This window comes from Suricata suricatta, chromosome 7 (assembly GCF_006229205.1).
Source record: "Suricata suricatta isolate VVHF042 chromosome 7, meerkat_22Aug2017_6uvM2_HiC, whole genome shotgun sequence".
In the NCBI taxonomy this organism is placed as follows: Eukaryota; Metazoa; Chordata; class Mammalia; order Carnivora; family Herpestidae; genus Suricata; species Suricata suricatta.
In genome coordinates, this window is record NC_043706.1 from 95,639,689 (window position 1) to 95,660,901 (window position 21,213).

At 41.5% G+C, this 21,213-nt stretch overlaps 1 long non-coding RNA gene and 1 other non-coding gene across 3 annotated transcripts in view; both read right to left on the bottom strand.

The window, feature by feature from the left end:
• LOC115296942 overlaps positions 1–21,213 on the bottom strand; it is a 59,253-nt gene that overhangs the window by 30,342 nt on the left and 7,698 nt on the right. For both annotated transcript variants that reach the window (XR_003911156.1, XR_003911155.1), the window contains exon 2: positions 12,014–12,160. This is a non-coding gene — a long non-coding RNA (uncharacterized LOC115296942). The remainder of the gene's footprint in view (positions 1–12,013; positions 12,161–21,213) is intronic.
• Positions 19,851–19,986, bottom strand: LOC115297329. The gene has a single exon (XR_003911415.1). It is a non-coding gene; the product is annotated as a small nucleolar RNA SNORA42/SNORA80 family (small nucleolar RNA).

Here is a 21,213-nt window from a genome sequence, read left to right on the forward strand (position 1 = left end):
GAGAGAAAAAGAAAGTGAGCAAGCAGGGGAGTGGCAGAGAGAGAGGGAGACACAGAATCGGAAGCAGGCTGTCAGCACAGAGCCTGATGTGGGGCTCGAACCCACGAACTGGGAGATCATGACCTGAGCCGAAGTTAGACGCTTAACCACCTGAGCCACTCAGGAGTCTCTACGTGGACGTCTTTAATTTCCTTCAGTGATGTTTGTGGTTTCTAGTGTACATGTCTTGTATTTCTTTTGTTAAAGTTAGTCCTAATTATTTTATTATTTTTGATGCTATTGTAAGTAGAATTCTTTAAAAAATTTCTAATGTGTATTTATTTTTGAGAAAGAAAGACACAGTGTGAGCAGGGGAGTGGCAGAGAGCGAGGGAGACAGACAATCTGAAGCAAGCTGTAAGCTCCAAGCTGCTAGCACAGAGCTTGTCGTGGGGCTTGAACCCATGAACTGTGAGATCATGACCTGAGGTGAAGTTGGACACTCAATGGACTGAGCCACCCAGGCACTGCATTGTAAGTAGAATTCTTTATTTCATTTTTGGTTGTTCATTGTAGCTATTGTGTAGAAGTGCAATTTATATTTGTATATTAATCTTGTATTCTGCAAACTTGCTGAACCTCCTTATTAGTTCTAATAGGCTTTTCATGGCTTCCTTAGGTTCTCATTTTTTAATATTTATTTATTTTTAGAGAGAGAGAGAGAGTGAGAGAGCGAGCATGCGAATGTGAGCAAGGGAGGGGCAAAGAGAGAGGGAGAGAGAATCCCAAGCAGGTTCCATGCTGTCAGCACAGAGCCTGATGCAGGGCTTGAAACCACAAACTGATATCATGACCTGAGCTGAAATCGGGAGTCGAAAGTTTAACCAACTGAGCCACCCAGGTGCCCCTTCCTTAGGATTGACTGACTTTATTTTCTTTCTCTTTCTTTTTTTCTTTTCTTTTTCTTTTTTCTTTTCTTTCTTTCTTTCTTTCTTTCTTTCTTTCTTTCTTTCTTTCTTTCTTTCTTTCTTTCTTTCTCTTTCTTTCTTTCTTTCTTTCTTTCTTTCTTTCTTTTCTTTCTTTCTTTCTTTCTTTCTTTCTTTCTTTCTTTCTTTCTTTCTTTCTTTCTTTTTTTTCCCTTCCTTCCTTCCTTCCTTCCTTCCTTCCTTCCTTCCTTCCTTCCTTCCTTCCTTCCTTCCTGGATTTCTTTATGTAAATTCACATCATCAGTTAATAGGATAGTTTTGATTCTTCCTTTCTAATCTGGATGCCTTCATTTCTTATTCTTTTCTGATTGTCTTGGCTATAATGACCTGCACAATGTCAAAAAGAAGTGGAGTCTAGTTCCTCATCTTAGGGGAAAAGCACCCACTGTTTCACTTTAAGTATGATTTTAGCTGTGGGTTTTTGTAGATGCCCTCTGTCTGGTTGAGTAAATTCCCTTCTATTCCTAGTTTGTTGGGTGTTTTAATCATGAAGTGGTCTTGAATTTTGTCAAATGCTTTTCTGCATCTATTAAAGGATCCTGTGGGGTCTGGTCTTTATTCTATTAATGTGATGTATGTTGAATGTTTTGTATGTTAAGCCAGTCTTGCATTCATGGGATAAATACTATTTGGTCATCATGTATGATCCTACAAGACAAATCTGAGCTTCTAAAATTCTGCTTTTCAAAGATGGAAGAATTAAAAAGTGAATATTTTCATTATATACTTAGTTAATATTAATGACTATGTTATTAATATTTCAAGCAAGATTCAGTATAAGTATCTCTAAAATAGTGGGCATCTTTAGATATTATATGATTCCATTTCTAAAAGTATTATTTGCACATAACTTTCCAGGAACACAATAGTCCTTTCAAAAAAGGCACACCTATGGTTATAAAATGAGAAATATGGGAATGCTAATATTTGGATTTCTTTTAGAGGCACAACCCTGATCTAATTATTGACGATTGACCAAATCTGTCCATATTTTATTCATTGCAGAAATATGCAAAGGTAATATTTTTGTTTCCCTCAAACATTTTCAGAGGCCCAGAAACCTTTGGGCCAGAAACTATAAACACCTTATGAAATAATTTTTATTAATGGAACTCCAGTGACTTTTATTAGATACCTATTTTTGGTTAGTTAGTCCTGCTTTTTGCATAGACTGAGATGTTTTGAAATAATATTGCACTGTCCCAACAATCTGGCAGGCATGGAGTTTTCAGACAAGGAGACATTTATGGCCAGTGGAGGCAGAGCAATCACTGTTCTAAATCTTGAGGTTTCAAGTTAGATGTAGAGACTATAACAGACTCTTTTCCCTCCTGGCTCAGTGCTAACGACCTGGAGAAGATTCCAGTTTCCACTGGTAGTCTTTTGTTGAACAGTTCAACCTTTGTAATATGTGATGGTTGGAATAATCTTCCCTTCTGCAAAACTTTTTAAATAGCTTGGGTTTTATTTTTTGTTGTAGATTGTTGCAAAGGGAGCACATAAGGGTTTGAATATATATATATGTATATATATATATATATATACACACACACACATGTATACACACACACACACACACACACACATACATATGTATTTATTGTTGAGAGAGAGCGGGAGCAAAAGCATACGCGTGCACGTGAGGGAGGGTCAGAGAGAGAGGGAGACACAGAATCTGACGACAGGCTCCAGGCTCTGAGCTGTCAGTGCAGAGCCTGATGTGGGGCTTGAACTCACAAATTGCGAGATCATGACTTGAGCCGAAGTCAGACACTTAACCTACTGAGCCACCTAGGTGTCCCAGGGTTTGAATATATTTAGAAGCATTCATTTAATGAGCTAGGTAGAGTTTAGAGCAGAGTTAGAGGAAGATTTGCTACAGTTCACAAAATTCTAACCAATTTTAAGTCACACAATTACTTCTAAACTTCTTCACCAAGCTGTTACTAGCTTCACTAACAAGCAACCATTTTGGAAGATCAGCTTCACCCTAGGCCAGTGAGGTCTGTAAAAACATTAAACGGCTCAAAGGCAGCAGGAGGCAGGAGAGTGTTATCCCCCAAACCCCAAGGGCATATCTCTGGGTGGTGATTATATCTGACTGCCACTCATCTTCCATTCAGAAAGGCCAGCCTTGCTCTTCCTCTTCTCATTCAAACATGGTTAAAAATAAATTTAACCAACAGGAAATATCAGATAGCATACATCCTGTTCACTCTTTCAGAAATTATTTATTGGAGGTATAGGATGTGCTAGGCCACAGGGACACACTTATGAACTAGATGTGTTCCCGCCCTGATAGAGTTTGAGATATTTTATTGGAAAAGAAAGGTAAAAGACATGATGACAAAAGTAAACAAACAAAATTATTACAAATCACAGTAATCTTTCATAAGACCTATGAAAGAAATATACCATGGTCTGGGATAGAGAATTTCAGTGCACCACCTTCATTATACAAGGTGGCCAAGGAGGCATCTCTGAGGGAGTGATATGTTAGCCGAGATCTGTGGGAAAAGGAGTTAGTCATTGACTTATTTATTAAAATTTTTTTTAATGTTTATTTTTGAGAGAGAGAGAGAGAGTGCAAACAAGGGAGGGGCAGAGAAAGAGGGAGACACAGAATCAGAAGCAGGCTCCAGGCTCTGAGCTGTCAGCACAGAGCCCGTGAAATCATGACCTGAACCGAAGTTGGACGCTTAACCAGCAGAGCCACCCAGGCGCCGCAAGAGTTAGTCCTTTGAAAAGCAGAGTGATCAGAGCTCTAGGGAGAAGGAACAGTACATGCAAAGGCGCAGAGCCCGGAACGAGGCTCACCTGTTCTGGTAAGTAGAGAAGGCCGGCCTGGCTGGAAGGCGGCGAGCAAGGCAAATGACATCAGAGGGAGCCCAACTTTAGTGGGAATCCAGATTACGCTCAGCTCTTTTAAGCGACTGTATTTGTTAGCTAGGACTCCAGGGTATGTGTTTTGTTCCTCACACCACTAGGCACTTAACTCAGCTATGACGCTGTTTACCTGGAGGCATCATCAGATTCTATAGGCTAAGGGTTTGGTCCTACAAGACTACCCCATCCCTTCACCCTCCAGATGCCAATGGCCAATTCCAAGTTGTCACCTATGCCCTGGCCAACTTGGCTATAGATCGGAGGTTCCAAAAATCCTCTCCTTAGGTTCAATTGATTTAGCGTAGCTCATAGAACTCAGAGATATTTTGCTTACTAGATCACTGGTTTACTATTAAAAGAGTACAACTCAGGAACAGCCATATGGAAGAGATGCATAGGGAAGTTATGAGGAAAGGACCCATGCTTGTCGGGGTGCACCACTCTTCCCAAATCTCCACATGTTCATCAACCTGGCAGCTCTCTGAACATGGTCCTTTTAAGGTTTTATGTAGACTTCATTACTTAGGCATGATCGATGGAATCATTGGCCACAGTCATCATTTTAACTTAATTACCTCTTTAAACTACCGTCTCCAAATTCAGTTACATTCTGAAATACTGGGATCTTAAAACCAAGACAACAGGCCCCAAATAGAATTGCTTGTGCTAACATCACCAAACTAAGACTTAATACGGTTTAATTTCTCCCAGAAATGGAAACATAAACCAATCAGGAATCACTGATCAGTGCTAGTTAGGTGATCTGTCCTATAGGCCCCTGCCATCCCTTAAAGGAAAGTAAACTTGTAACAAACAACTGCCTTTCTGCCTTGCATAACTTCCTTGTTCCTACTCCCTTCTGGCGATGAAAGTCTGATTTTGTATAGCTCCTTAGAGTCCCTTTCTATTTGCTAGACTGGGTGCTGCCCAATTGGAGTTGACTTTTGCTTAAAAAAACTCTTAAAATTTTAATATGCCTCAGTTTATCCTTTCACAGGGGTGGTAGGTCTTCCACGTATGAATTTTCAGGGGCATAATTCAGTCCATAACAGTATAACTTCAAGGATTTCAGATTTGCTCTTAAGAGCAGAGAAAAACCATTGAAGAGATTGAGGAGTATGTTGAAGGAGATGTAGCAAATGCATTTAGCTATTAATTTTTTGCCAAACCTTGTTTTTTGCTCAAGGCATTGATGTGTTCAGCCAAAAATGCAAATCGACCGGTTCTTTTGGCACAAGGGGTGGCCATACAACAGTGCTGCGAGTGGCTGAGGGATACAATTTGGAGGTCTACTGAGTGGAATTCAAGTCTCAGGAAAGGCTTGTTTTACTGATGGAAAGGCATGTCCCTTTGCCCTATACCGTTTCTTCTTTTTCCTATCTGGGAAAAGGTTACAATGCCTGGAGATGCAGCAGACATCTTGTACCCATCAAGATGAAGGTTTTTTTTAAATGTTATTTATTTATTTTTGAGCGACAGAGAGAGACAGCGTGAGCAAGGGAGGGTCAGAGAGAGAGGGAGATACAGAATCCGAAGCAGGCTTCATGCTCTGAGCTAGCTGTCAGCACAGAGCCCGATGCAGGGCTCGAACCCATGGACCATGAGATCAGGACCTGAGCTGAAGCTGGAGGCTTAACCGACTGAGCCACCTAGGCGCCCCAAGATGAAGGTTTTATGCCCAGGATACAGAGCTGGCCCATCAAAGGAGCTTGGTTTTCAGATGACCCCTGTGTGCAGCTATATGAGCTCTGGTTAGCCTACACTTACACTTTTCCTCAGAACAGTCCCCGGCTCACTTAAACCACTGAAGCAGGAACTCCTGCTACAGCTGAATGCATTCCTTACTGATATGGAGGGCTGGACCAGAAGAAGGAATGCCAGTGTGGAGGCCTTTGCCAAAGTCCAGACCAGAGATAACAAGGACCTGGGTTAGAATGGCAGCAATGGACTTGGAGCAGAGAAGACGAATTCCAGAAACAAGGTACATTACCTGAGCAGCCCCCATGTGGACACCAAGAATTTTCCCTTAGTTATGCAGGGCCATTGAGCCCAAACTTGCTTTATTTGGCCTTTTCTTAAAGTCTTGTAGCATGTACAGCCTCGATAAACATTTTTGGTATACCTACTTTGTGCTAGCTCTTATAGTTTTGAGGAATTTTTTCTGGCTACTCATGTACACTGATCAACTCTTCCTGTGAAGTCAGTTGTTTTCAAACGTGATTCTTTTTTTTTTTTAAAGTTTGAGTTTTTGAAAAATTTTTGTTTTATGTTTGTTTTGAGACAGAGAAACAGAGCATGAGTGGGGGAGGGGCAGAGAGAGAGAAGGAGACACAGAGTCTGAAGCAGTCTCCAGGCTCTGAGCTGTCAGTACAGAGCCTGCAGTGGGGCTCAAACCCACCAACTGTGAGATAATGACCTGAGCCGAAGTTGGATGCCTAACCAGCTGAGCCACCCAGGTGCCCACAAACTCGATTCTATAATCCACAGTAATAAATACATTTTGTATCATGGCCAGAACACATGTAACTGAAGAAAAGATATATACAGATATAGGTAGGTAGGTAGGTAGGTAGATAGATAAATAGATAGATAGATAGATAGATAGATAGATAGATAGATAGATAGATAGATAGATAGATGATAGAGGCAGATATATAGCTATATACATGCATATACATACATACAGATATAGGGCTGAAAAAGAAGTATTACAAAACAGTAATCAAACTATGTGCCACACATTCTATTCTACTCCATTAACAAAAAGATTCTGGTCACATACACCACCCACTAAATTTGCTTTCATGATTCAGTGAGGAATTAAGAACCATAGTTTGAAAACTTGATCTAAATTATTGTTTGGGGGCACCTGGGTGGCTCAATTGGTTAAGTGTCCAACTTTGGTTCAGGTCACGATCTTACAGTTCATGAGTTCAAGCCCTTCATCAGGCTCTCTGCTGTCAATTCAGAGCCCACTTCCAATCCTCTGTCCCCTTGCTCTCTGCCCCTCCCCTGCTCTCATGCACTTGCTCTCTTTCTCAGAAAAATAAACATTTAAAAAATTAAATTATTGTTTTGACATTTATTCTTTACCACCCATGATATCTTTTGCATTGATATTTGATTTCTTATGCCAATGTCTTGCCTTACCATCTGGACCATGATCCTCTCTCTACCTTGTTTTTGTATTTGTCCATAGTGCCTGGCACTGTGCTTGGCATTTAGTGGATTGTACACTCTTTGAGATCAAGAGCCATGTTATATGGAATTTTGGGTCTTCTTGATACTATAAACATGATAAAGCGTTCTTTCCATTTGTCTGAGGTTGGGTAGGTCGTAGAAGTTCAGGAAAATAGGAACAACTGCTTCAGGCTACTGTCCACTTCTCTTAAGTATCTCCTTATTTTTAGGACTGATTATCATTATTATTATCATATCAAACCTTACGTTTTTGTTGCCTTTCTGAGTATTTAATGCATAGACTAGTTGATTTGGTAAGGTAACACACCCAAAAATGCTAGCAGGAGAAAGCTAGGAGAGAAGGCTGTTCCTCCAACGGGGAGATTTCAAGAGAACTAAGAGAAAAGGGCCATGGTAAGGAGAAAGGGGGATGTTTGTGGGCCAGGTTATCACACCAGTCTTGAAGCAGCCCATCCGTGTTTGAAGTGCTGGAGAGGCCCAAGGCCAGGGAGGTCTGGTGAGGCTTCCTGGAACATGCGTACTTACACAAGCTAGTGAACGGGAGACAGAAAACAACCTTATTTTTTGAGCAAAGTTCACTCTTCCTGTCTTGTTTTCTCTGTAATTGCTGTCTTCACTTATTAACAGGAGACATAACTGTCTCCTTGGCTTCCGAGTGCCTCCGCTCTGTGGGTGGGAAATGGAAACCTCAGACTTGACATTCCCGGCTCACATGAGCAGACCTGGCAGGCAGACTCCTGTTGCTTTGGCTCGAGGGAGGGTCCAGCAGCTCTTGGGAGAGCCACCATTTGTTGCCGGCTAAGAAATGCTTTTCTAATGAAAAGAAGGCAGCTTTAATTTGGCCACCTGGAATAGGCTCCAAGATACACTGATAAGTGAAAAATCAAAGTGTAGACAGTGCATATGATACATTAGCTACCCTCAGGGGGAGAAGATAGAAGGATATTTATTTGTAAATGTGTATTTGTGTATATGTAGAATATCTCTGGAAGAACACACAACAGACTAGAACTGGTGTTATGTTTGAGGAAGACTGGGTGGCTGGGAGATAGGGCTGGGAGAGACTTATTTTTCACATATATTCTTCCTGCATTTTGAATATTTCACCACATACATGTTTTAACCTGTTGAAGTAAATTATTTCCAATCAAAGCAATCTATGCAGCCCTAAAAATGATATTTATGAAACATGTATGAAAACACAGCTTAGAATATTAGTTTAAATGAGCAATTATAGTATGTATAATACAAACAAAAATAAGAATAAACAAAAATCCCTGTGTATATAGAAAAAGACTTGGAAGGTAATACACCACAAGTTTAAATGTGGTTTCTGAAAGTATAGGTATTCTTTTTTTCATTATTTCCAAATTTTCTTTTATTGTATTTTTATTTCATCATGGTGAAAAAATAAACAAATCTTATAACCGAGAAGATAAACTGCTTTGTCTCATGAGACTCAGGGGTCTCATTGCTCATCAGCCTTTAACTTTCCCAGCTTCTAGTCCAAGTCATCATTTAATTATTAATATTTAATATTTAATTTTTAAGTAAGCTGTATGCCCAGTGTGGGGCTTGAACTCACCACCTTGAGATCGAGAATTGTAGGTCCTACCCACTGAGACAGCAGACACCCCATCTAATCTATCATTTTATTTTATTTTTTTAATTTAAATTTTAGTTAGTCAAAAATACAGTGCAATATTGCTTTTAGGAGTAGAGTTCAGTGACTCATTACTTACATACAACACCCAGTGCTCGTCACTAGTGCCTTCCTCGATACCCATCACCCATTTGGCTCATCCCTCACACACCTCCCTCCATCAACCCTCAGCTTGTTTTCTATGGTTAAGAGTCTCTTGTGGCTTGTTTCCCTCTCTCCTCTCCACCTTCCCTTCCCATACATTCATATGTTTTGCTTTTTAAATTCCACATGAGTGAAATCATATGATATTTGTCTTTCTCTGTTTGACTTATCTTGCCTACCATAATACACTCTAGCTCCATCCATGTCATTGCAAATAGCAAGATTTCATTCTTTTTGATGGCTGAGTAACATTCCATCATATGTGTGTACCGCATCTTCTTTTTCCATTCATCAGTTGATGGACATTTGGGTTGTCTCCATAGTTTGGCTATTGTTGATAGTGCTGCTACAAATACTGGTATGCACGTACCCCTTCAAATCTGTATTTTTGTATTCTTTGAGGAAATACTTACTAGTGTGATGGCTGGCTTATTGGGTAGTTCTATTTTTAGTTTTTTTGAGGACCCTCCACACTGTTCTCCAGAGTGGCCACACCAGTTTGCATGGTTCCTCTGTCTCCACATCCTCGCCAACACCTGTTGTTTTTGTGTTGTTCATTTTAGCCATTTTGACAGGTGTTAGATGGTATCTTATTGCGGTTTTGATTTTTCTTTCCCTGATGATGAGTGATGTTGAGCATTTTTTTTCACGTGTCTGTTAGCCATCTGGATGTCTTCTTTGTCTATGCATGTCTTCTTTCCATTTCTTTACTAGGTTATTTGTTTTTTGGGTGTTGAGTTTGACAAATTCTTTATAGATTTTGGATACTAACCCTTTACAGATATGTCATTTGTAAATATCTTCTCCCATTCCATTGACCATATTTTAGATTTGTTGATTGTTTGCTTCACTATGCAGAAGATTTTTTTTCTTGATGAGGTCCCCGTAGTTTATATTTGCTTTTGTTTCCCTTGCCTCCAGAGACGTGTCTAGTAAGAAGTTGCTGTGGCCAAGCTCAGAGAAGTTGCCTCCCGTGTTCTCCTCTAGGATTTTGATGGTTTCCTGCCTCACATTTAGGTCTTTCATCCATCTTGAATTTATTTTTGTTTATGGTGTAAGATAGTGTCCAGTTTCATTCTCCTGCACGTTGCCAGCCAGTTTCCCATTTGTTGAAGAGACTTTTTTTCCATTGGATATTCCTTCCTGCTTTCTTGAATTTTAGTTGACCATATAGTTGTGGGTCCATTTCTGAGTTTTCTATTCTGATCTATGTGTCTGTTTTTGTGCCAGTACTATAGTGTCTTGATGATTATAGCTTTGTAATATGGCTTGAAATCTGGAATCATGATGCCTCCAGTTTTGTTATTCTTTTTCAGGATTACTTTGGCTATTCAGGGTCTTTTGTGGTTACATACAAATTTTAGGATTGTTTATTCTAGCTTTGTGAAAAATGCTGGTGGTATTTTGATAAGGATTGCATTAAATGTATAGATTGCTTTGGGTAGTATAGACATTTTAACAGTGTTTGTTCCTCCAACCGATGAGCATGGTATGCTTTTCCATTTCTTTGTGTCCTCTTCAATTTCTTTAATAAGTGTTCTATGGTTTTCAGAGTACAGATCTCCCACTTCTTTAGTTAGGTTTATTCCTAGGTATGTCATTGCTTTTGGTCAATCTGTCATTTTAAAATGAAAGTCTCACCAAGCAGCTCTCCTACTTAAACACTCCTGTCAGAGCTCCATTCACATAAAATCCACATTTCTTGTGTGGTAGAACGGGGTCTTCAGAGGATGTTCCTAGCTTGTCTCTCTGGCCACATCCCCTACCATTGCCTTCAGCTTCTTAATGTTTCTTAAACAAAATATATTCTCCATAACTCTGTACTTTAGTATGTGCTGTTTCTAATTTAACTAAACTCCTACTCATCCTCACAGAATTACCTGAATTATCACCTCCTCCCTGAAGCCTTCCCAACTTCCCTAGGCAGTATCTGCAATTCCCTTTTTTGTGTGCATTGTCTAGACCTTAATCCTTAAACCTTGGAGCTACACAATAACAAGGATTATGTATTATTATTTTTTATATCCCCTGAGTCTTCCTTGCAAAAACCCAGCACACGTGAGGTGCTCAAAACCTTGAATGAATTAATCAAAGGTTTGCATTTCTTCCATGTTTCTAAGATGTTATTCTGGCCCTCAAATCTTGTCATGTCCCTGGGTCACACAGAGCTGTGGCCTCGAGGAGCTATTCCTATGGAAAACTGCTTCACCAGTTTCCCTGGCTCTTCCCCTTCAGCCTTTCCCTCTTATCTCTCAATCAGTGTGGGTGGTGGTGTGCATAATAAAACACCTATGCCTTTGATTTGATTCTGTTCTTAATTTTCATCCTACTCAACTCTGTTCTTTGTCAAGTTTTAATAAATAAGTGTGAATTCCCCTTGGCATCGGACTGCAAGTGGAGCAAGAGGACTATATTACGGTGAAGAATCATTTGAGCAAACAGAGGAAAGAGGAGCATGAAAATGGAAAATTGCGCTGGAAGGGAGATGCCCACCCCCGTCCTCTGGCTTTGATCTCCAGGGCTCCATTAGAACATGGTATTAACTTTAACCAGCTCTTTGTTTCTATGCCAGGAATGGATGCCAAGGGGTTCTACTTAGAAGTAATAAAGAATAACAACAACAAATTGCTGTCAGAGTCAGACATATCATAACCCTAGGAGACGGGCCCTTATCTAGCAGAAATAAGAGACAGGAGCAACCTTGGCTGTGATCTAGAAATGGGAGGAGGTAATTCCTGAGCTTCCCCTGGAGCCACAGCCCCTGCCAACCAAAAGACCCAGGATTTTTTTTTAATTAATTTTTTTTTTGAGAGAAAGAGAGAGCAAGCATGAACAGGGGAGAGGCATAATGAGGGTGAGACTCCCAACCAGGCTTTGCGCCATCAATGCAGAGCCTGATGGGGGCTTGAACACACAAACCCTGAGATCATGACCTGATCTGAAATCAAGAGTCAGACACTTAACCCACTGAGCCACCCAGGCACTCCAGGCCCAGAACTTCTTAAAGACAGCCGCTGTCACCACTCCTCCAGAGGGAGACCACCACGTAGGTAGAGTGGGGACAGTGGGGGTGGGACCCACCATCTCAGAAGGGAACAACACCAGTGTACCAAATGTCACTGTCTCTAATCACTCCCCGAGTCCTTAATCTCTACCTGCCAACAACATGGTCACAGGCATGCACTCTTTGAGACTCCTGCTAATTGTGTTTCATCATCTGTGGCTGACTCCGGTACAAGGTTGTAATAGCCAGGACTAGGATGCAGATGTGGTCCAGCTTAACATATATTCTGTATCTGTACCTATGCATATATATGGGGTGGGAGAGAAAAAATGAGAGCAATATTAATTTTTCTTAGCCCAAGATAACCCTTTAGCAGACACACCACACCAATGTCTAAAGAATATGTCTTTTCTAGCTCAGGAAAGACCAGTGCTACTGGAGCTTCCTCTTTCATTCCTAAACATCTGCCAACCTCATCCCATCTAACCACCTCCATTTCCTGTCACAATCTTCCTCATCGCTTTGCAGTGTGGCCCCCTCCTCCACTTCTTTCCCAAGAAGACACCAAGACTCCTGAATCTTCTCAGACTGTATCCTGTTTTTCTCTGGGAGAAGAGTAGTACCATTCACAGAACAAGATCAGGAGAAAGTGGTCTCTCATTTACTGGCTGTGAAACCTTTGTCACCTTTGCCCCTTTTGTGCACATCCTATCTCCCTCCCCTGCCCATCATCTAATGAGTTGCCAGGGTCACCGAGTTCACCTCCACAGGATCTTTCTAGCATCTATCAAACCTCTTCATCCTCACTGCCGTGACGGAGCGCAAATGTGGGGGTGGGGATGCTGGTATCTGTCAATTCCCACTTTCACACTATGACCTTCTTCCTGTCTGTATTAATGTCCTAGAGCTGCTATAACAAGTATCACAAACTAAGTGCCTTAAAACAACAGAAACTTATGGTCTCATAGTTCTGAAGGCTGAAAGTCCCAAATCAAGGTGTGGATGGGTAGTTTCCTTCTAGAGGCTCTTCAGGAGGATCTGTTTCATGTGGTTCTCCTAGCTTCTGGGAGTTGCCAGGAATCCTGGGCATTCCTTGGTTTGTGGATGTGACACTTGGGTCTCTGCCTCTGTCTTTCTAGGGCATTCTCCTCTGTGTGTGCATATAGCTCTGTTTCTGTTTTCTCATAAAGACAACAGTCATTGGACTTAGGGCCCATCTTCATCTTAACTAATTACATCTGCAAAGACTGCATTTCCAAACAAGGTCGTGTTCTGAGGTTCTAGTAGACATGGACTTTTGGAGGACACTGTTTAGCCCCGTATACAGTTTTTCCAGCTCTCAGAATCTCTCTCCACCGACCCTTTTTCTTTCTCCTCATAGGGCCTTCCAGTTACACAGTGTCCCTACTTTGTCCACGTGTGTCCATCTTCTGTTGACCTCCAACTTTTCTATCAGATTTGACCCCACTGTTGACTTGAACTTTACCACTCCTTCTTCCAACTTTCTGTTGCTCATTCTGTAGTCTGTAGAAACCACACACCTGTGAGGACTATGGTTGCGAGGAAAGCTCTGTCTCCAGTTGCAGGTGGGCCTTCCAGACCAATGAGCAGTCTCCAGTGACTCTTGCAGAGCCTCACCCCTCTCCCCAAGCCCCACCTGGCCGACCCTCCTTCAGTCTCAGGGATTGACTCTACTTCACTGTGGAAATCGAGTCACGAAGCTTCCCGGACCTGAACAACCTGTCCCCTCTCTGTTTTACCTACATTTGCAACTAGGCTCCGCTCCTCTCCTCATGTCACAGGGTGAACTGCCCTCTCTGCTTAGGCCAGTCCAGGCCCCTCACAGTCCTCTGGGAGCTTGCTCCTTCAGCCATCCTGGCCCCCCACCCTCAGCCTACACCCTTGCTCAAGTCATGTGGATCCAAGAACACAGGCCCTTGGGGCACCTGGTGTCTCAGTCGGTTGAGTGTCCTGACTCTTGATTTTAACTCAGGTCATGATCTCACTGTGGGCCATAACAGGCTCCATGCCGACAGCAGCTGAGCCTGCTTTGGGATTTGTGTGCGTGCACGCTCTCTCTCGCTCTCTCAACATTTAAAATGAAGAACACACACCTTTCCTCTCTCTGATCCTCTTTCTCTCTAGGTAATGACTTCTCTCTCTCTTCTCTGTATACCTTCCCCCACTCCCTGGGGTTCCTCTCCTACTCTCTTTCTCTCTCTCTCTCTCTCATTAGCTAAGTTGCTTGAATAATAGTGTCTGTGATGGGCACACACCCTCCCTTCCCATTCCCACAGAAGCCATTTATTTCATGGAGCATCCCAGGCCCCTCAGTGGGATATGGTCCCTCCTTCCTTCCTCCTTCCTCTAAACCCCAAAGCTCTGTTTGTGCCTGTTCTATTTGGTGTCATCCTATCTTCCAGATTCAGAGCAGGGCGAACGTCACAGGTGTCGGATAACTCTTTGTGGCACATGTAAAGGCTATGAAGACAGCTGGTTCTGGGCCATATTGTGTTGGTTTTCCTCTGTGTGGCTGGATGAATGGAGTGGGCCTCGTGGGCTGAGGGAGACAGGAACTTAACAGAACATGTAAATGGTTCCCATGTCCCGAGGTCTCCACCCTGTGGCTGCTGCTGCCTTCCATGGAGGGTGGTGACTTGGGCAGGGAAGGGAGGGCAGGGGACAGAGAAGGCCACACTCCCCCTGGGGCTACTACCCTGCTTACCTCTCTTCTGACCTGAGGTTTGCATGTGCACAGGGTGGCATAGGAGGCATGCATTCCCCATCATGTGTGGCCTTGTGGGCCCAGTCTTTGCCAGCCCATCGCATGTACAGCCCTGGGACAACCTCTTCTCTCCACATCTGGCTTTCTGCTATATTCTTTAAGGCAATACTAGTCACCGATTATTAAGCATGCACCTGTGAGACTCTGAGGTACGTGTTTCCTATACCACTTTACCACTTTCTCTAGTCCTTACACCCACCCAGTGAGGTAAGTACTATTGTTTCCCATTTTCCAGGTGAGAAGTAAAGACATAAAGAGGTTAAGTGACTTGCATAGAGTCCTGCTGTTCGTGGCAGAACACTCCCCAAGCCCTGGCCTCTAAGATGCCAGAGTCCATGTCTGCCTTCTTTTCTCCAAAGGTCAACCTTGATCTCAATTTTCACCTGACCTCAAGCCTAATGTTTCTACGGTGTGTTTACGGAGGTGCGAGCTGCCCGAGGGACACAATTCTCCCTCTTCCCCTGTGGCTTGTCCAGGAGCTCTCTTCCAATATCTATACTGGATACACATGACGGGTGTAGGTGGAGACGGGGGTGATTAAAAGGAGGGCAACATTTAGGAGCTCTTACTAGATCCTGTCCTCCTCGGGACAGGATTAGGCTGTTTTCCCCATTTGCATATCTCTAGTGCCCATAACTATGTGCTGAGTGAGGAAATAGACATTTGCTCCTGAACAAAATCTACAAGCAGATGTATTTGCCCTGGCGGTGAAAGGTATTGCGGAAGCAGACCCGCACCTGGCCTCTCTGCCCCTGTGTTATTGGAATATCAGGTCAACAAGGCCCGCACAGCCCAGTAGCTGCTCGGGGCTGGGGAGGTCTTAGAAAGCTGTTGTCAAAGACTGGCAGACAGTTTTGACATAAAACAAGTTCTCATGAAGATTTAATGGGATAATTTGGATAAAATTTGGCACAATATTTATTAAAAGGCAAGTGTTTAGTAAAGTAACAAAACATATTGACATTGCCAGTCCTCGAAAGTGGTATCCAAATGAATGAGGCAAAGGGATAGTCAAAACTTCCGTGCCACTTTGGATGGCCATTTCACCTTAAAGCTCCTGCCACCGAATGCGGTGCAGATAAAAACACATCGCAACCTGCCGCTTCTCTTCTCTTCCCTCTCCATCGGACGCAGTAAAACTCAGCCGCCTCCTCTGACGTCAGGCCTTCTTCGTCTGCTTCCTTTATAGGTCTTGTCTCGCACCCTCTCCCTCTCTGGTCTCTGGCTGGGGGAGCAGGCCGGAACCTTTTGCCTTAGGAGCTCTGCATGTGCTTCGGGGCTGAGTTGAAGTGTCATTTCCTTCCCGGACCACCAAGCAGGGCCCTCATTGATCTGTTGTTTTGTTTTGTTTTGTTTTGTTTTGTTTAACACCATGTCCCTAAAACTGCTTGACAAATAGATGTTCAATAGATTGTTGTTGAGCAAGTGCACAAAGGACCTGGACCATTGCCACTTTGTTTTTTGGTTACTTTTTATTTATTTTTAAAGTTTCCACTATAATTAACATAGTGTTATGTTAGTTTCAGGCACATAATACAGTGATTCAGCAGCTCCGTACGTCAACCAGTGCTCATCCCTGTAAGTGTACTCTCAGTCTCCTTCAGCTATTTCACCCAGCCCCCAGCCCTCTCCCCTCACGAACCATCTATAGTGAAATCTTTTTTCCCTCCTCTTTTTTTTTTAATTTTTTAACATTTATTTATATTTAAGAGACAGATCATGAGCAGGGGAGGGGAAGAGAGAGAGGGACACACAGAATCGGAAGCAGGCTCCAGGCTCTGAACTTGCTGTCAGCACAGAGCCCGATGCGGGGCTCGAACCCACGAACTGTGAGATCATGACCAGGGTCAAAGTTGGACACTCAACCGACTGAGCCACCCAGGTGCCCCATCCCTCCTCTTTTGTTCCTTATTTGTTTTGTTTCTTAAATTCCACATACGTATGAAATCATATATTTGTCTTTGACTGACTTATTTCACTTAGCATTATACCCTCTAGATACATTCATTTTGTTGCAAATATTATCATGTTGCCAAGATATTCTTTTTTATGGCCGAATAATACCCCATTGAATTTGAATATATGGGTGTATGTATGTATATATATAGACGCAGCCAGGCACCTGGCCTGGCTGCAAGCCCCCTCCCCCTATATAGGTCACATCTTTATCCAGTCATCTATCAATGGACACTTGGGTTGTTTTCATAACTTGTCTATTGTAAATAATACTGCAATAAACGTAGAGGTACACATATCTTTTCAAATTCGCATTTTTGTATTCTTTGGGTAAATTCCCAATAGTGAAATTATTAGGTCATATGGTAATTCTATCTTTAATTTTTGGAGGAACCTCCATATTGTTTTCCATGGTGGCTGCACCAGTTTCCCACCAACAGTGTGTGAAGGTTCCTTTTTTTCCATATCCTTGTCAACACTACTGTTTCCTGTGTTGCTGATTTTAGCCATTCTGACAGGTGTGAGGTGGTTATTTCATTGTAGTTTTGATTTGTATTTCCCTGATGATGAGTGATGTTGAGCATCTTTCATGTGTCTGCTAGCCATCTGGATGTCTTCTTTGGAGAAGTGTCTATTCATGTCTTCTGCCTATTTTTTTCTTAAATGTTTATTTATTTATTTTGAGAGAGAGAGAAAGGGGGAGGGGCAGAGAGAGGGATAGAGAGAATCCTACGCTTGCTCTGTGCTGCCAGTGCAGAGCCTGACTGGGGCTCAATCCCATGAACCATGAGATAATGACCCCAACCGAAGTCAAGAGTAGGATGCTCAGCTGACTAAACCATCCAAGTGTCCCTCTTCTGCTCACTTTTTAATTGAATTGTTTGGTTTTATTGGTGTTGAGTTGTTAAAGTTCTGTATATATATTTTGGATATTAACCCTTTATTGGATATGTCATTTACAAATATCTTTTCCCATTCACTAGGTTGCCTTTTCCTGTTGTTGTTTTCTTTGCTGTGCAGAAACTTTTTCTTTTAGATGTAGTGCTAATAGTTTATTTTTGCTCTTATTTCCCTTGCCTCAGAGACATATCTAGAAAAATGTTGCTGCAGCAGATGTCAGAGAAATTACTGCCTGTGCTCTCTTTTAAGATTTTTATTGTTTCAGGTCTCACATTTAGATCTTTAATCCATTTTGAGTTTATTTTGTATATGGTGTAAGAAAGTGGTCCAATTTCATTCTTTTGCATGTAGCTGTCCAGTTTTCACAGCACCATTTGTTGAAAAGACTCTCCTTTTCCCATTGTACAGTCTTGCCTCTTTGGTTGACGATTAATTGACCATATAGTCAAGGATTTATTTCTGGGCTCTCTCTTCTGTTCTGTCGATCTGTATGTCTATTTTTGTGCCAGTACCATGTTGTTTTGATTACTATAGCTTTGTAGTATATCTTGAAACATGGCATTATGATACCTCCAGGTTTTATTTTTTAACTTTTTAAAATATTTTATTTATTTTTGAGAGAGAGACAGACAGACAGACAGACAGACAGACAGACAACATGAGCAGGGGAGGGTCAGAGAGAGAGGGAGACACAGAATCCAAAAACAGGCTCCAGGCTCTGAGCTAGCTGTCAGCACAGAGCCTGATGCAGGACTCAAGCCCACAAACTGTGAGATCATGACCTGAGCTGAAGTCAGATGCATAACCGACTGAGCCACCCAGGCACCTCAGTATCTCCAGGTTTTTAGAAAATCTTGTTTTGTTTTAAATAAACTCTATGCCCAACATGGGGACAGAACTTACAACCCCAAGATCAAGAGTCTGACTGAGCTAGCCAGGTGGCCCTGTGATACCTCCAGTTTTTATCTTCTTTTTCAAGATTTCTTTGGCTATGTGGAGTCTCGTGGTTCCATTCAAATTTTAGGATTATTTGTTTTAGTTCTGTGAAAGAACACTGTTGGTATTTTGATAGGAATTGCATTAACTCTGTTGATTGCTTTGAATAGTATGGGCATTGTAACAATATTTGTTCTCCAGTCCACGAGCATGGAATGTCTTTCCATTTGTTTATGTCATCTTCGATTTCCTTCATCAGCATTTTATGGTTTTCAGAGTACAGGTCTTTCACCTCCTTGGTTAAGTTTATTCCTGGGTATTTTATTATTTTTGGTGCAATTGTAAAGGAGATTGTTTTCTCAATTTCTTTTTGTGCCCTTTCATTATTTGTATATAGAAATGTAATAGATTTCTGTATATTGATTTTGTATCCTGCAACCTTACTGAATTCATTTATCAGTTCCAATAATTATTTGGTGGAGTCTTTAGGGTTTTCTATATATAGTATCATGTCATCTGCAAATAATGAAAGTTTTACTTCTTTTACCAATTTGTGTGTCTTTGAATTCTTTTTTCTTGTCTGATTGCTATAGCTAGGAATTCCAGTAGTATGTTGAATAAAAGTGGTGAGAGTGGACATCTGTGTCTTGTTCCCAATCTTCAGGCAAAAGCTCTCAGTTTGTCACCATTGAGTATGATGTTAGCTGTGGGTTTTTCATATGTAGGCTTTGTTATGTTGAGATACGTTCCATTTAAAAACTGCTTTGTAGAGGGATTTTTATTATGAGCGAATGTTGTACTTCGTCAAATGCCTTTCCTGCATCCATTGGAATAATCATATGGTTTTTATCCATTCTCTTATTAAATTAAAAAAAATTAAGTTTATATATTTATTGTGAGAAAGACCAAGAAAGCATAAGCTGGGGAGGGGCACAGAGAGGGGGAGAATCCCAAGCAGGCTCCGTGCCATCAGTGCAGAGCCCTATGCAGAGCTTGGACCTACAAACTGTGAGACCATGACCTGAGCTGAAATCAAGGGTCGGAAGCTCAACTGACTGAGCCATCCATGTGTCTCTATCCTTTCTTTTTTTAATATGATATTGTGTTGATTGATTTGTGAATATTGAACCACCCTTGGTCCCAAGAACAAATCTCACTTGATCATAGTGAATGATTTGTAATTTCTTCTTGGATTTGGTTTGCTAACATTTCACTTACAATGTTCTCTATGTTCATCAGAGATATTGGCCTGCAATTGTCTTTTATGGTAGTATCTTTATCTGGATTTGATATCAGGGTAATGCTGGTCTCATAGAATAAATTTGAAGTTTTCCTTCCTCTTCTATTTTTTGGAATAGTTTAAGAAGAATACATATTTCTTCTTTATTTTATTTTTGTTGTTGTTTTTTCACACTGTACAGCCCTCTTCAGTGTTCACAGCCCACTGGTGAGGAAGTTGGGCAATGGTTTGGGGCTGCATGCACCTCTGGCCCTGGCACACTATGAAAGGCCCACAGACAAGGGCTGTCATCAGTCCACCACTGTGCACTTAACTCTTCTGTAAATGTTTGGTAGAGTTCACCTATGAAGCCATTTATCCCAGACTCTTGTTTGTTGGGATTTTTTTTTTGATCAGTGCTTCAATTTCATTGCTTGTAATTAATATGTTAAAGGGGTGTCTGGGTGGCTCAGTTGGTTAAGCGTCCAGCTTCGGCTCAGGTCATGATCTCACGGGTCGTGGGTTTGAGCCCTGCCTTGGGCCCTGTGCTGACAGCTCGGAGCCTGGAGCCTGCTTCTGATTCTGTGTCTCCCTCTCTCTCTGACCCTCCTGTGCTCACACTGTCTCTCTCTGTCTCTCAAAAATAAAAAAAGAACATAAAAACATAATTAATATGTTAAAATTTTCTATTTCTTCCTGATTCAGTTTTGGGAGGTTTTATGATCCTAGCGATGTATCCATTTCTTCTAGGTTTTCCAACTTGTTGGCATATGATTTTTTATATATTCTCTTATAATTCTTTTTATTTCTGTGGTGTCATTTGTTATTTCTCCTCTTTCATTTTTGATTTTGTTTATTTGAATTCTCACTCTCTTTTTTAATGAGTCTGGCTAAAGCTTTATCAATTTTGTTCATCTTTTCAAAGAACCAGCTCTTGATTTTATTGATCTGTTCTATTTTTTTTATTTCTATTTAACTTATTTCTTCTATAATCTTTATTATTTCCTTCTTTCTACGGATTTTGGGTTTTGTTTGTTCTTCTTTTTCTAACTCCTTTAGGTGTAAGTTTTCGTTGTTTATTTGAGATTTTTCTTCCTTCTTGGGGTAGGCTTGCATTGTCATAAACTTTCCTCTTAGAGCAGCTTTTGCTGAATACTAATGATTTTGAACCATTGTATTTTCTTTCTTTTAAAAAAAATTTTTTTTAATGTTTTATTTATTTTTGACAGAGAGAGATAGAGCATGAGAGGGCGAGGGTCAGAGAGAGAAGGAGACACAGAACCGGAAGTAGGCTCCAGGCTCTGAGCTAGCTGTCAGCACAGAGCCTGACGCGGGGCTGGAACCCACGAACACGAGATCTGACCTGAGCCGAAGTCGGAGGCTCAACCGACTGAGCCACCCAGGTGCCCCCAAACCATTGTATTTTCATTTTCATTTTTCTTCATGTATTAACAAAATTTTCTTTAATGTTTTTTATTTATGTTTATTTTGTCCAAGGGGTACCTGGGTGGCTCAGTCGGTTGAGTGTCTAACTCTTGATTTTGGCTCAGATCAT